The sequence below is a fragment of the Equus przewalskii genome, chromosome 4, assembly GCF_037783145.1.
Source record: "Equus przewalskii isolate Varuska chromosome 4, EquPr2, whole genome shotgun sequence".
NCBI classification, from domain to species: domain Eukaryota; kingdom Metazoa; phylum Chordata; class Mammalia; order Perissodactyla; family Equidae; genus Equus; species Equus przewalskii.
The window spans coordinates 15,778,089-15,794,113 of NC_091834.1; the positions used below are offsets into that span (position 1 = coordinate 15,778,089).

At 50.7% G+C, this 16,025-nt stretch overlaps 1 long non-coding RNA gene across 1 annotated transcript; it reads left to right on the top strand.

Moving 5' to 3' along the window:
* The first annotated feature begins 8,359 nt into the window (after positions 1-8,359).
* Positions 8,360-14,456, top strand: LOC103555917 (uncharacterized). The gene is made up of 5 exons (XR_011538988.1): positions 8,360-8,491; positions 9,422-9,556; positions 10,081-10,172; positions 13,393-13,521; positions 13,617-14,456. It is a non-coding gene; the product is annotated as an uncharacterized lncRNA (long non-coding RNA).
* Positions 14,457-16,025: the final 1,569 nt, after the last annotated feature.

The window sequence follows — 16,025 nt, forward strand, 5'->3', positions numbered from 1 at the left end:
GAGGTGGGGAGTGTTCAGTGCTTTGAGGGGCAGCTGGAGGCGGGGGCGGGGCAGAGCCTCTTTCCCAGATTGGGCACCACTTGCCCGGACACCCAATGCCCAGGGCTCCTCTGCGGGCTTTGGTTCCGGGCTCCTCTCTGTCTCAGCTCTCGGGGGAGGGTCAGGAAATAAGAGAAAGGACAAGGTCAGTTTAGACAGGGCCCCGACCAATCTCTTTGGGTCTGCATCCCCAAATGAACCTGTCAACTGATGGAACCAGCAATCAGGATGAGCAGCGCGCCAGGAACCCGTCAGACGCTAAGTGGGAACACATCTGTGGATGAACACGGAAGCCGCTGCGGGCTTTCTCCTGTGATGCCACAGCGGGTTTGGATTTTGGGGTGAGTGGTCCCCCCATGTTTGCTTGCCTCCTTTTCTCTTCTAACCACCCTCCCAACTCATTCATTCAACAGCAAATACCTGACCTGCCCACTGGACACCGTCCCTGGGGGCAGTGGACAATACTGCACCTCTGTCGGTGTCAGAGCCTGGGGAGGCAGTCAGGGCGTCCCACAGCTCACGCCCTGCCATCTGCATCCAGGCGCTCCTCGGCACAAGCTCCAGCTGCCTGCAGTGGGGCCTGTACACTTGCAGACATCCCAGGAGCCGGGGGTGGCGGGCTGTGCACACACCCTGCACCTGCCTCTTTGCTCAGGAGAACAGCGGCTTTCCCAGAGACCTGGCCCAGCAGATGTTTACTTCATGGGCACTCCTAGCTGCATCTAGACACATAGTCACCCCAATAAAGTTGGGGTTCCTTTAATAGAGGGAGAGGGATGTACAGGGTCTGTCAGCAGTGGCAGAAATTAGGCGAGACCTGCCTTCTTGGGGTGGGTGGTGGGCTCTGTCCAGAGGATGTAACCTGGAAGCTAACACCTGCAGGGCGAGGAGCTGGAGGAGATGCCCAATAGAGCTCGGCCGCTGTTTGCCAGGCAGAGAGCCCTCAGCAGCCAGGCCGGGAAACGCGGGGCACCGGGTGCCAGCTGGGCAGTGGGCCAAGGCTGGAGGTGGCAGGTGTGGCCCCTGGATGTGGGGCTCGGAGTGTGGAGCCCAGTTATCAAATGTTAACATCTGGTTTAGCTGTCCTGGTCAGTACTGGCTGGATTTCAGCCCAGGTCACCCCCATATCACAGATGGAAGTCAAGCCCCGGAAAGACTCCCCGACTTGCCCGATGGCCAACCAGGCCTGGGGCAGGTCCTCCAGGATGCCCTGTGCATTTGCCTCCTGAGCTCCTGCTGGCCGAGTCCCAGGCATCCCTCCAGCTGTCCCCAACTCACTTTCCAGGCGGTGCTCAGGGTCCTGGGCTCCCTGAAGAGCCCCTGCTCCTTCCCTCCTGTGACGGGTCCAGGGAGCGGGTCCTGGGAGTCCTCCTTCCTGGTTTCCAGGCGTTTCCGTTGGAGGGTCCAGATTTGTTCGGATGGGCTTGCCTGACTCTGCTTCCTGGAGGGTCTTTGCCTACCACTCAGACCTCTGGACTCCTTCTGGCCACGCATCGCTGACCTTCCTGCTGGCTTCATGGGGCTTGGGCTGCAGCTGAATGCCTGCCTTATGAGAGGCGGCGGAGTGCGGAGGCAAGAGCAGGCACCTTGCTTCAGGTCCTGGGTGTGCGGAGCACACCCAACTTTATGGGGTGTGGCCCCTGACAGCCAGCTCTGCCCCTGGGACACTTTCCTCTTTGTGTTGCTGGCGTTTGGTGAGGCGGAGCCCCCGTGTGTGTGTGGTGCAGAGCAAGTGCTCAGGAAGGGCAAGGTGATATTTTTATTGGTACAGTTATTATTGTACCAACTCACTCCGCTGTTCAGTCTAGTGTGGGGGACACAGACTAGGGGCAGGTAGGAAGAGGGAAACACTGTTTATTGAGCATTTACTGGGTGTGGAGTGTTTTCATTTGTTATTTTGCTCAGCCTGGAAAACAACTCCTGAGGTTGACACTTTTGTCCATTGTACAGACAGGGAAAGAGATGCTCAGAGAGGCCAAGAGACTTGCCCAAGGACACAGAGCAAGTAAAGGGGACAGCTAGGGTGGGTGTTGAGGTCAGCTGCCAAACTGAGCGCCACTCTCATCACGGTTCTGGGACTTGGGTTTTCCGTCGAGTGAAAGCAGGAGGATTCCTCCTTTAAGGAAGATTTGCAGTCTCGGAAACACTCATCTTATTTGGCTCCTGAGTGGTGGGTGGAAAGGACTGGCTCGTGTCCCCCTAAATTCATATGCTGAAGCTCTAATGCCCAGTATCTCCAAATGTGACCTCATCTGGAGATGGGGTCATTGCAGATGTAACTAGTTAAGATGGGGTCATCCTGGAGTAGGCTGGGCCCGTAATCCGATGACTAGTGTCCCTGTAAGAAGAGGGAAATTTGGACGCAGAAACGCACACAGGGAGAAGCCACGTGAAGATGAATGCACAGATGGGGGTGATGCTTCTATAACCCAAGGAATGCCAGGACTTTGGGCAAACCCCCGGAAGCTGGAGAAGGGCCTGGAACAGAGTCTCCCTCAGAGGGAACCAACCCTGCTCTCAGACTTCCGGTCTCCAGAACTGAGCAAGTCTCTGTGTTTCAGCCGCCCGGTCTGTGGCGCTTTGTTACAGCATAAGCGTCCAAACTTAGCTTTAAAACAGTCTGAACCTTATCAGCGCATGACAAGACAATTCTTCTGCAAGTTATCATCCCAATGGGAACTTGAAAAAGAGCAAAGCTGTTTTTGCATAGAGAAGCTGGGATAAATAATAACAGGGTTCCTAGTATTTTCCTTTTTTTGTCTTCGCAAATTTTTAATTTCGTTGAAAATTTCTAGATAATCAAAGATCACTCACTAATCAAGAACTTAGAGGCAATCAGGCATCTTGGAAATGACATTTCAGCTGACGTTCACAGCCACAAGCTCACTGTGGACACAGATCTGCCGGAGACGTGGCCGGGACACAACCCACAGCATCTGCAGCCTCATTTGACATGTGCAAGAACTGATTTTTCAAAAATGAGACATGCTAGTTATAATTCAGTTTGGTGACTACGTTCTCACAGCCCTGAACACTTAGTGGAAAAGATAGTGACCCATAAAAGCATGAAGAGGAAATTTAAGAAGCTCAAGTTCATTAGATTAATTCAGAGAAAATAAACGCAAGCTTGCTCTGCCTGTGCTGTATTTCACGCTGTGCTCACAATACAGGAGCGATAAACAATTTTTATACCAAAGTTATCAGATCTGTTCAATGTCTAATGGTGAACTGTGACATGTAATGTTAAATGACTTATTTCTTTTGGTAATCCTTGCATAATTTTCCCGTGTTTTCAGGGCACATTGATATTCTTTGTCTTGTTCAAAGGTCTTAATATTTTAGGCTTTTTGGGAGCCTTTCCTTTTTACTGCCAGCTGTGTGAAATTGCCTTTCTTTGCTCCTGGGCCTGTAGCTTAGAACAGCGTCTACACTCCGGGGTGGTGGTGGCCCCAGCTCCGTTTTGACCCTCTCGGAGGTGGAGCCCCCTCCATAGCACTGGGGATTTTTCTTACCGAGTGGGCATGTTGAGATTCAAAGCACAAGGGGGCTTTAATTTCCTTCTTAGATTCCTATAGAAGTGCCTCCCAGGATCCACCAACCAATACAAACAGGTTTGCCTTTAAAGCGGAGGCTGTCTATTCCCTTGGGCAGGGGACCTGTCCTTCTGAGTTGGCTCTTCTCCTGTGCTCCCAGGACTCGCGACCGGCTGAGGCACTATCCAAGGGCCACACTTCCCAACCCACTGTGGTGTCTCTGGAAAGGAAATGAGTGCTCCCTTCCAGACGCACAGACCTGCCAGAGAAACCACGACAAACACGGAGGCGCCAAGAGCAGCGCTTGCAGAGGAAAATCACAGAAACGGGCCCTGGCAGGTGCACAGACTCCTGTCTGGGTGACCGGTGGTCCCAGTCATTTAAGTGGAATGTTCGTCCTCCCTGTGGCAGTGAATGGCTCCCACCTGTCCAGCCCAGGCCTGCGGGGTCCGTCATGGAGCCTGAGGCCACAGCTGTCCCCACTGTGATCTTCAATGATTACACAACGAGTAGTTGTCAACGCCATGTTTAACTCACTAACCAACAACAGACCATGTCCCCTGAACACCTGTGTGAGTCTGACAATAAGACTAAACCTTTGGGGGGCTTCTGGGCTGTGCAGAGCCAGCTACCTTACAGTGAGGGTCGTTACAAATGCACTGTGACAACAGTTTACATCTTCCAACAGTGGGCGATGCAGCTCAGGTTGGCCATCAGGAATTGCTCTAGCATGCCACCAAAGTCACTCGTCTTTCCCGTGTTCTTTCACATCTGATCACAATTCTGCATGCTGCTTACTCCCACGCCTACGACTCCAGTGAGATCACTCACCTGTCTGCCCCCTTGTTTCTTCATTGAGTGCTCATGTCCCAAACCAAGCGCCTTGTGTGCCCCACCCAGAACCCCGAGCTCACTCAGGCGAGGTGGCCCAGGTTCTCACAGTGGCTGTGGCACAAACCCTGGTGTCATCTTGATTCATTGGTCTTTCTTGTACCCACATTTTCCAGCAAAGGCAGTTGGCTCTACCTTCAAAGCATATCCAGACCCAGCCACAGCTCACCACCTCCACGGCCGCCTCCCTGCCCTGGGTACTGCAGTCACCTCCTGCAGGGTCTCCTTGCTTCTGCCAGGTGTCCTTCAGCTGCCACCCAATTCATCAGAGTAAAGCTGCTGTCTGGTCCCATGCTTTCTCCTTGACTTCATCTGCTTTCCCTCCAACTTCATCTGCTGTCCCCGGCTCCCTTCTTTCCTGCCACACGGCTTCCCACTGTCCTTGAACAGGCCAGGATGGCTCCAACCCCAGGGCCTTTGCACTTGCTCTCACTCCAGATATCTGTCCTTTTCAGGGTCAGCAAAGGTGGAAATCCTTATTGGCTCTCTGGGAGGACAGGCCACAGGATAACGGGAATGATCAGAAATAGAAACACATCAATTAATATAGCAAAAGAGTGTATTGTATTTATGCACTTGTATGTGTGCCAGCTTCTGACTTATTTCAAGATGTTAAGGTTTATGGAAAACCCCACAAATAATTTCTATGCTATTTGCCAGTAATACAGATTCCAAAACTTAAAAGAGGAAATATTGGCATAATAAGAACCACTCTGGGTTAAAAGACCCTCTGACTGGTCTTGGCTGTCCCGACATGGACCAGCCTGTCTCGATGGACGGGGTGGGCTGGAGAGGAGACTTGAGCGCCAGCCGGGCCTGCCCCGAGGTGGGGGTCCCTTAGGGCTTGTCCCCCAGGAGAGCAGACCGCAGAGCGAGGAGGCATGGACAAGGCTTTCTTGGCAGAGGAAGTAGCGCCTTGGTTTATGTTCCAGGCGAGGGGACTTCCAGAGCCTTTCCAGTCTAGTGGGAACCCGAAATGAGCAACACTGCGGGCTTTCTCGTCCCTTTTGAGAAGCGGCTCAGAGCCTGGCCCTACTCACTTTCTGCGGGTCCACCCCAGACAAAGCCACCAGACTTGTGCGCCGTGGGGAGACTCAAAAACACGTCTGGCATGTTTACGTGAGCCCGAGAAAAAGGACCCAAAGCTTTCTCGGAGCTGAGGTTTAAACTTCAAGTTCTATGTCTGCTGTGAAGGCACAGAAGACGCTCTCAGTGCATGTCATTCTCTGGGGATGGGGGCCAGTTTATTGTCGAGGGCCCTTTCTTTGAAGATTCTGCTGCGATGTGGCGGTTTTTGCTTGGGTTTCCCTTTTAAGGTTGGATGAACAAGGGGCAAATTTTCTGAGACCAGACTGCTTTCCTGTCTGAGTTGTTTTTGGGGCAGTGGGCAAGGACAGTGGGTTAGCCAGGCCCTCCTGCCTTCCAGGGACGTCCTGATCTTCCCGGAAGTGTCCCCTGGGCCAGGCTGACCTGGCCGGGCCGCAGGGCTGGATCCATCTTGTGGCTCCAGGTGAGCACAGCTCACACCCATCTCACAGCCCTGCACCTTGTTCTGGGGCCCTGTGCTCTCCTCCTCACCAAGCAGCTGCTTGGGCGTGGTCTCATGACCCATTGGCCCTTTCTAACCCTTTCCCCTGGAGGCTCAGTGAACTGCCTTAGTATCTCTGTGCCCAGAGCAGACTTGGCTCCACCTTCTGGCCACTTCTGTCCCCCAGCCACACTGGTGCTCGCTGGACACTGGGCCCTGTGGTTGGCTGGTGGGTGCGTCCACCTGCCTGGAGCCAAAGCCTTGCTCAGGTCTGCGGCAAAGTCACTTTGTGTCCCCTCAGAAAACTGCATGTCATCTCAGTGGGAACAGGAATGCCCCTCAGTGGGAACAGGAATGCCCCTGAGCCTGTTGAATTTCTGAAATAGCCCCAAATCTGTCGCAGAAGAAGAAGAAGAAGAAAGAAAACTGGGGTAGCAGGAGTGTTTGAGGAGAAAATCACTGAGAGTTCTCCAGAATGAATGAAAGATGCTTGTTCACAGACTCAAGAGATCCAGTAAATTCCAAGCAGAAGGACTGAAAATGCAACACAGTGAGTGGCCCCGTGGCTCAGAAGGTGGGGTCCAGGCCCACCCACCTGGGGCCGGCGCCGCGTGTCCAGTGGCTGTGCAGGGATGCGGCCCACAGCTCAGAGGCTGACCCACGGAGGGTTGTTGCCTTTAGAGGGCGGCAGAGCTATGGCCTGCATGTGGGAGAGCTGGGGGGCAGGGACCACGTCTTGTGGGGTTCTTGAGCTTAAAGGTTGTGGAGAGGAGCTGCAGGCGGAGGCGACCGAGGAGAGATGGCGCTGTGGGACCCCGAGCCACTCCAGCTGTGGCAGCAGCAGCAGCAGCATCCCATTCTGCCCCGCGGCAGGTAAGGAGGGCTGAAGCTGGCTGTTCAGTTCAGTGACCACAGGTCACCTTTGCGAGCGCCGCTTCTTAGAGACATAATAACTCTGAATGACCCACTTTCTTTCGGAGATTTATTACAGCTTGTTGTTATTTTATTATTACTGTCTGCAATTTTCTCTTCTACTGCTCCTGGGAGCAGTAAGTTTAAAGTGCAGTCCTTCAGAAAAGGCTTGAATTGGGCATACATCATCATCTCCGTAGATGGCCTGCTCACAGTGAGCGTCGTCTCAAGGTTTAGAAGGGGACGCTGTGGCTGTTTCCACCCTGGCTGCCCCTTTTCGCACAGGTTGTTCCCTTGGGGGCTGCGGGGGTGGGTGTGTGCGTGTGTGTATGTGCTCGTGTGCGGGTTGTGTGACCTTGGAGGTAACTTCATTGCTCTAAGCCTGGGCGTCTTCATCTGTTGGGGGCAGGGTGACGAGCTCTGCCTTGCTGGGCTCTGGTAGCTTAGCATATGGCTGGATGGGAAGTGTCTGCATTTTTCTGGGTGTTGGGCTGGAGTCTGGGAGACAGGCCATGGCGTGTGTGCGTGACTGTCCTGGTGGCCTGGGATGGTGGAAGGATGACAAGGGTGGAGTCCTTTGCATGTGCTGGATCTGGAGAAACAGGAAGCAACGCTGTCAGAAGTAGGTGAGGTGTCACAGCCTGGCTCCTCTCTGCTGCCCTTGTGCCCTGAGTGTCACCTGCACTGAGACTTGGAAACTTGCCAGAAGCCACAGTCCAGGTCAGGACTGGCACTTGGTTCTTTCCCACCCTGGCTTCACGCGGTCTCCGAAGCACGAAGCAGAACCCTGAGAGCAGCACCTCGGTCAGCAGAGTGGTGACCAGAGCCCCCCGGCTGGTGCCTCAGTGGATCTGACTGGTGACAGCTGTACACAACGTTAAAGAAGGGCTGACTGTTTCACCCTCCTCACCCCAAAAGCATCTGGAGGAGAACCAGCTGTGCATTCTCCCGTGACTCCAGGCTTGGCAGTACGCCCGGGCACCTGCCCTTGCCCCCAGGAACCCTGCCCTTAAAGATGAGTGTTCGGGTAAGATGGGTGGAGCTTTCTGAACAGAGGAGGCCCAGATGCTATCTCAGGGCGTTCTGTTCCTCCGTGCACCCGGAACTGCCTCACCCTTCCTGCTCCTCCCGCTGCCCCCTTCTAGCCCCTCGTGGCCGTGATGGCCGTAGGAGACCCTGTGCATGTACCCGCCCATCCCATACCTGTTCTGTGTGCCCCTCCCTCCCAGCTTTGTTGTGCTTCTATGACCTGCACCTCCCATGCTTTGTCAGAGAACCGTCCCCACCTGCAGGTGCAGGGAGCTGACAGTACTCGGGGTGGGGGCAGTGACTGGGCAGGAAGCCAGGACGGCTCTGGGCAAGACTCCACCCTCCAGAGTCCCCACGGAATCCTCCTGGCTGTCCCCTTCCCGGTTCTGTTTCCTCATTCCCTGGGGGTAGATCCTTATCATGTACACAGGGATGGCCTTCTCAGGGTCTGTGCCTGAACCCTGAATCCTGAATCCTGGAGTGTCTGTGGTCCTGGGACCCAGAGACTAAGGATGTGATTCTCAGCTGACCAGACGGCGACAAGTGCCCCTCCCTGGAGGTAGGTGGAGGGCTGACCGCTCCTGTGTGCTGAGGCATTGCAATTCCTGACTCCTCCCTTCAGTGAATTGGGGTGGGGTACCAATGCCAGGGGGTGGCATAGCTTGTACAATGCCCCTGGGATTTGGGAGATCCAAGGGATATGGGCACCCTACCCGAGCTGTGGAACTGGATGGTGTTTGGAGGTGCCATTAATGCAACAAAGGGGAAATGGTCAAACAAGACAGCAGTTACCAAGCTAAGGTGACAAGAGCAGACCAAGACCAGACACACTAGCCAGAGGCAGAAGGTCAGGGAAGCATGAATTTACAGTCACTTCCTCCACCAGGCGAGCTCCCGACAGGGAGGAGTGGGACTCTGAGGTGGGGCATCTAGGTGAGGTCTTTAGGAATGTTGGGCCCTAATTCCCTGAGCCCTCTGGGACTGTGGCCACCCTGGAGGCCTGTACAAGGCAGATGTCTGTCACTCTCTTTGGTGTCCAGCTCACCTCCTCCCCGGGCCACGAGGCTGCTTTCTCTGCCCTGAGCAGTGGCCTCCCAACTACCAACCTGTGATGGTGCCCAGATTCCCAGGTTCCCTCAGGGAAATCAGTGGCAATGACACTGCATCACTTCCTCTGGGCTTGTGACACCTGCCCCTTGTTCTCAGGTGTCCCCCCAGCTCTGTCTCCCAGGCCGCCTCTGCTTTTTTGGGGGTTTCCTCACCCAACCCACACAGCCTCAGGATTCAGCACATGTTTCAGGGTAGCCCACCCTGCACTTGGCACCCCCACTCTGCCGTGCTGCATTCCAGCACAGCAGGGCCCCAAAAGCACAGAGAATGGCTGAGTCTCTGAATAAGATACAAACCGAATACATGGAACAGACATTCTCATCAACCACTGATTACATGTAAAGCTTCCCAGTGACTTTCGAGTCTTTGGGCCCTTTAGATGGAATGGGGATGCAAGCTCTGGGTCCCTGGAATGCCTTGGTGATCCCACGTGGACGGCAGTCTGATCGCATATTTGATTTCCGTTCTCCCCTGAAAATCCCCGGTCACCAGCACTTTCCTTGTGGGTGTGCAGGTAATGCAAAGCTATTTCTTGTTTCTCTGCATCAACTTGAGGATCACTATTCACTAAAAAGAAATTTGTTTGCCTTATTAATGTTGCTAAATGGTTTTTCAGTGATCTCAAGGCGATGTTTATATGTGAGAATGGTTTTCTTTTTATTGTTGCTGCATTCTGAAAGAACGCATCTCTATCCTTTCGGGATTGCTGAAGGAAAGAAGAGCCCTGTCTGCTTATCTGAGGGGGTCGGGGCGCTGGAGGGAACTCTGTGGGTGCAGAGACATGCTGATGTCACCTGGGGAGAGGACAGGGCACAGGCGGTGTGACTGCAGGGTCGGTTCAGTGAGAACCAGAGCCTTTTTGTGACCCTCCTTTATAACGGCTGGCTATGCAAAGTTACTTGGTTAAATTGAGCATTATTACTAAAGACAGCAAAATCCAAGCCCTTATTTGAGTCCTAAATTTGTCAGTTAGTAGCCACGTGACTGGTCACCTCATCTCTCTGAGCCCCACTGTTCTTATTTCCCGTCATGATAAAGATGGTGATGACACTGGTGATAGGATGGTGATACCTTGCCTCGTGTCACATCTCTGGAAATGAGTGAAGACTATCCAGATGAGGAAAGCAAAGGTGTGTGCGGAGAGCCGGCTGTAGCGAGGGAGTCGGCCCGTCACTTGGTTTGGCAGAGACGCAAAGGCAGGCAGGGGATGGGGGAGCTTCATAGGGGAGAAAGGAGGCTCAGGGTGCCCTGATGGGGGCTGTGGGCCTGGGGGCGCTGGGGTGGGCTAACTAGAAGTGGGGCGTCCTTGTGATTGGTTAGGGGAGTGTGTTCGGCTGTCTCTGGTTGGTCCTGAGTTGGAAGCAGGGGCAAAAATTAGGGAAGCTATCAGTTACTGACCAAGTCCTGGTCATTAGGGGCCGATCGTTATGGGGTTATTGTGTAGCCTCCTGGATTGTCACTAGAGACAGCAAGCTGGCCCCCTGCAAGTCTGCATGTGCAAGTCTGACATGAACCAAACTCCAAATGCCCAGATCTCCCCAATCCTGGCTCACAGGAGTGATTGAGTGTATTCAGTCTCTCACCTTGGAAGCTGTTGGTGGACCAGCTCCAGAGAAGGGAGGTAGACATGCGAGCCTTTACATCTGTGTCCTAACGCTGAGTTGCCAGAGGACAGGCCGTCAGGGGCACCCGGCATGTGGCTGGTGACCACGGGTCTGGTGGAGGTGGCACAGCTTCAGGGGAGTTTGGCAAGATGTGCCTCGGGGTGCAATCCTGGAGCTGGCGGGGCCCAGCATAGGCTTAACCTTGAACCGCCTTCTGGCACAGAACAGTGAGTGGGAGACACCTTGCGCTGGAATTAGTCCTTGAGTCAGGAGCACATGGGAGGCCCGGATGGTCCTGCGTCCAAAGACTGACATGGGAAGAAATTTCTCCGAAATTTATTTCCTGGGTAAATGAAGAATCATTCTTTAAGGTTAATAGCTCAATTTTCATTTAATGAAACGCTATTTCCCAGGAAAGCTCAGTTCCCAGCAATTTTATTCCCAGTATGGCTGTGCATCAGAATCGTCTGGACATTTTAAAATTTAAAATGTAAAGTTCTCACCTCAATTACAAAATGGGCAAAGGATCTGAATAAACGTTTTTCCGAAGAAGACATACAGATGACCAACAGGTGCGTGAAATGGTGCTTGACGTCACTAACCATTAGGAAAATGTAGATAAAGACCATAAGGAGACATCGCCTCACACCTGTCAGAATGGCTATCATCAAAAAAGACAACAGACAAGTGCTGGTGAGGACATGGAGAAATGCAGCCTCGAGCTCTGCTTGGAACCTTTGCTTTATAGGACACTACATCTAAATTCACTAAATTCAGACAGAGTTTATTGAAGCCCTATGGCATGAAGATAAAAAGAAGAAGATGAAAATGACCATTTTGTGATCATTCTAGTGCATGAAGCTAGATAGTTGCCTGAAGTAAAAGCACAATATAATTTTTGTAATGTTAGTTATTATTTTGTTTCATTTGACTTTATTTTATTCTTTCCTGTAACGAAAGAGGAGGGAGAGATACAGACAGAGACAGACACACAGAAAGAGAAAACTAAAGCGAATGAGCTGTCCTAAGGCTGCAGACCCTCAAAATCTTTCCTTGGTCCTAGTTGGGGGGTCTCAGAACTCCCCCAACATCTGTCACCTGGCAGCCTGGAGCCTGGGGCAGAGGCACCGGCTCCAGGTCCACCCAGCGTTGGCGGCAGGATGGTGGCTGGGCTCAGGTTTCTGGTCCTCAGCCCAGGATGTGCCGGGGCCTGCCACACTCGTAAGACCATGCCGTCTGAGGCGGGAGGGGGTACAGCAGAAACTCGAGAGAAGACAGCTCAGGCTGTCACGGAGCCCACATTCCGGGATGAGATCCTCAGCCGGGGAGACAATGCTTGCTTTGGACGTGAACCAAACTCCAGATGCCCAAACCTCCCCCATCCTGGCTCACAGGAGTGAGCGAGTGTATTCTGTTCAGGGCCCGCCTTTCCTTCTCACTGCCCAATGTCTGCCAGTGGCGTTGGAGGTAATGAGCCAAGTCCCCAAAGGACCCCTTCCTAGAGGCAAACTGGACCATTACAGTATTACCTTTTTCAGAGAGAAATTTCTGGAGCCCAACGTATTTTGCATGGAGCAACCAACTATACATAGCAAGCTGAATCCTTTTCTGTTCTATAGAAGAGAAGTCTGTGTCCACTTTTGATAGCTGTAGGCAGAAAAATTCCCACCAGTCCCTCCATCTAGGGCTGAACTTTGAAGTGACCACAGCCCTTAACCCTGTCACCTCCATGTGCTAGTTGGAGCCCTGGGTGAATCCCTTCGCGTTCCCCAGATGGACAGCATTACATGGATGCCTGGGGCTTTGGCCCATCCTGGAATTCTCCCTGCAACGCTAACCTGGTGAATTTATGGGGAAGCCAAGTCCAAGACGAATGAGAATGCAGCCAGCTTTCCTGGACCACGCCCCCGAATCTTGCGGTGAATAACAGGCATCCGTGAGGTGCTGGTGGACTTGAGAATGGGAGCCAGCCCCTGGGATCCCAGCAAAGCTAAAAGGCTACCAGCTTCCCGTGGCTGAGACAGTCGACGCCCACCTGGCCTCACTCCTGGGACCAGGCACATCTCAAGTGTGGAGTGTAGGGGACATTGGGGGTCTGCACTCTCTCATTGTGTTTATCATGCTGTGTCCTGAGTTGCAGCCTCCCTTAAAGTGAATCACACTTGGTTCGGAGTGAGGGCTCTTGTTTGAATGTCTGGATTCAGGGTGCTGCTGCTGGCCACCCAGGGTCGGCATCCTCCCTGTAGCTTGTCCCTCTAAACTACCTCTCACTTGCAGTCACCAGGAAAGCTCTAACCTTCTGGGCAAAGACCTCTCCTGGACCCTCCTTCTTATTCCGCTCCTGGCCTGGCCATCTTTTGCTTCTGGGAGGGCAGGTATGCGTTCCAGAAGCACAGAGATGGCATGGCCATCTCCATAGGAGTGTTTGGAAATAGATTCTGCAGGACATGGCCTTTTACCTGGACTTTGAGGCTGGGTCATGACATGAGTGAGTCCTGGCTGAGGGTGAGGGCATCCGCATGCACCCCTCTGGGGAGGGGGTTGTCATCAGGTCTGTGACCACAGCCATTCAGACCAAAGCATTTTGGAACAGAAATGTTGCGATGCCACACATTTTCAGCGAGGCTGCTCTGGACCCAAACAGTCCTTAGGTGTAAGCGAGAGTTAAACAGTGCACTGAATGTACACTTTTGAAACTTGTCTGTGCTGTATGTTTCCAGTAATTTACCTTTAGTTCTCAACCTAGCACTGCTGGTGCTCATTGACTGGCTTGTGAACAGCGCCTTCACTGGACACCCCAGATCAACATGCAGGTCCGATGCCTGGGGGCCCACATGGAAACGAGACTTGACAGTTCACACCGTGGAACTGTGTGGTGAGAATTTTACCTCTTTCTTTTCTCTTTAGTCATATCGTTGAGTTACTTCTGTAAGCATCATCTACTCTTTATTTTCTTGGTTCCCTCATCAGCATGGAGAGGAAGAAAAGGTGCCCAGGATTCAGTGGGTTGACATTTGCTGCTCGCGTATTCTGAGAATCTCCCCTGAGAATAAATCTATTGCTTATTAAAAAAATAAATTATAAAGACTTCCTGGTAAAGATGGTGTCATGGACCCAGATCTTAGAATCTCCCTTCCCCAATTCCTGATGAGACTAATAAATAGTAGAAAAAATTAGCAAAACATTTTCCACTCTCAAAGACAGAGTTATAAATTCACACCACAGCATTTGAGAACGGCAGCCAAGGAAAGCGGTAGAAGATTCTCGTGTAGCATCTAACTCCTTCACAGCTCCTCGGAGACTATACTGGAAAACAAGAGTCAACAAAGTCCTAATAGTTCTCACTTGAATTCCCTAATGTTGGGAGAGGTGGACAGACGGTGGGTGTACAGCCTGGAGAGAAGTTTCAAGAAATCCTCAAATTGGAGGCTCTTGCCAACCACGGTGCAATCTCAAGGTCTAAGCAGAGGCAAGAAAATTACCAAGTTTGACATTTTCTAGGACTCCACGCTGAGTTAAGGAAATGCCCAAACCAGTATCCTGCCAAGCGGGCTGACACTCCCCTGAGTAACTGTGTGACATTTAGCGCAATCTCAGAAAAGACAGCAGAACCCGGGAAATCCAATACAGCCTCACAGAGCAAGAAGAAAGGGAAATTTTAGAGACCTAATATCAAGTGAGTGCAAAAATCAGCCCCTTTATATAACTAGAAAATGAACTAGAAACAGAATATACACAGCTAAAATTTAATCAACTCTTCTGGAGGAAAGTCTTGAAATAATCGTTGTGAACACATAGGAGCTGTACAGAGATATGAAAGCAATTAGAAAAAACATAAAAGATTTGATGGGTTGACTTAGATGATCCAATATGAATAAAATTTATTAATGTTAATTAGAAAACCAATCAATGAACAGAGTTTTCAAAAATGTAATAAAAAAATTCCTGAAGTTAAAGGAACCTGAAGTTAAAGATTGAAGATGCATAACTATGAAGTAGTCTAGAAAAAATTCATTATTAAATGGACACATTATTAAGCGGGCATGTTTTGACTGAATTATTGAACTTTAAGTGAAAAGAAAAATTATTTAGGTTTTGAGGAAGAAAATGAAATTCATATACAAGGAGAAAAAAACCAGGCTGACTACATACTTCTTAGCAATATTCAATGTGAAACGACAATTGAGCAATTATCTGGCGCGATTAAATTGTTACCCTAAAATGTAAAGCCAGTAAAATTGTTATTAAGTCTAAAGGCAATAGGAGGCATTCTTTAAAATCTCAAGAAATATAGAGCCAGTGAATATTTTATTGAAAAAAATAGTCCAGTGAAGCAAGTCAGTTGATCCAAAGATGAGTGAAGAGGCTATGCTCAGGGTCGGAGGTCACTGGTCAGTGGAGCGATGTCCAGAAAGTTCTGAGGGAAGGCGAGTGTGACCCAGGAATTTTACACCCAGCCAACCTTTCTTTCAAATACTAAAGCCGTAGACAGACATTCTCAAGTGAGCAAACTGCAGAGAAGAAACCACCCAAGAATCTTTCCTGAAAAAATGTGACAGTGAAATCCAGCCAAGCAGAAGATGAATAAAAACAGAGTGTAGAAATGGACAAAAGAACTGGAGGAGTATACTGAATCCACGGAAATATAGTTCTATATGCAGGGATTTCGATGATTGAGTTGAGGGTGAATGCTATAAAGCAGGAGAAAACATAAAATTATCAAAAATTTACAAAGAAGTGGGAGGTGGAGATCACAGGTGGCGTAAGTGCAATATTCTCATGGCTCCGAACTCCTAATGTTTTGTGTGTTGTAAAAAATGTTTTCGGAATCCAAATGATCTTTTCTGGTGAATAAACACTACTCGAGGTTCAGCATTTAATTGTTTCATCCCAGTTTCTTTTTTAATTTATTTCAAGTAAATTAAATTTTAAAAATTAAATTAAAGTAAGTATGTGTAGGATGAAAAAAACTCAATTTCTTTATCTATAATCTGTCTATATCTATCTTTATCTATCCATCCATCTATTCATCTACCAATCTATCTATATCTATTATGTATCTACCTATGTATCCATCCATCATCTACGTATCATCTATCTACCTTCTAGCTGAGTGCATGCAGTATTTCCGTTTTGTAACACTGTATCTGTCTAGCCTTCCTCTGTGCCTATGTGTGCATGCAGTGACAGAGATTGAAATCATGGTAACTATCATTGTGTATTAGTCTGATGGGTCTGCCATATCAACCTACCGCAAACTGCGTGAATTTAACAATAGAATTTTTTTTCTCACAGTTTGGAGGCTGGAAAGTCCAAGATCAAGGTTCTGGCTGATTTGGTTCCTGGGGAGGGCTCTCTTCCTGGTTTGGGGATGGCTGC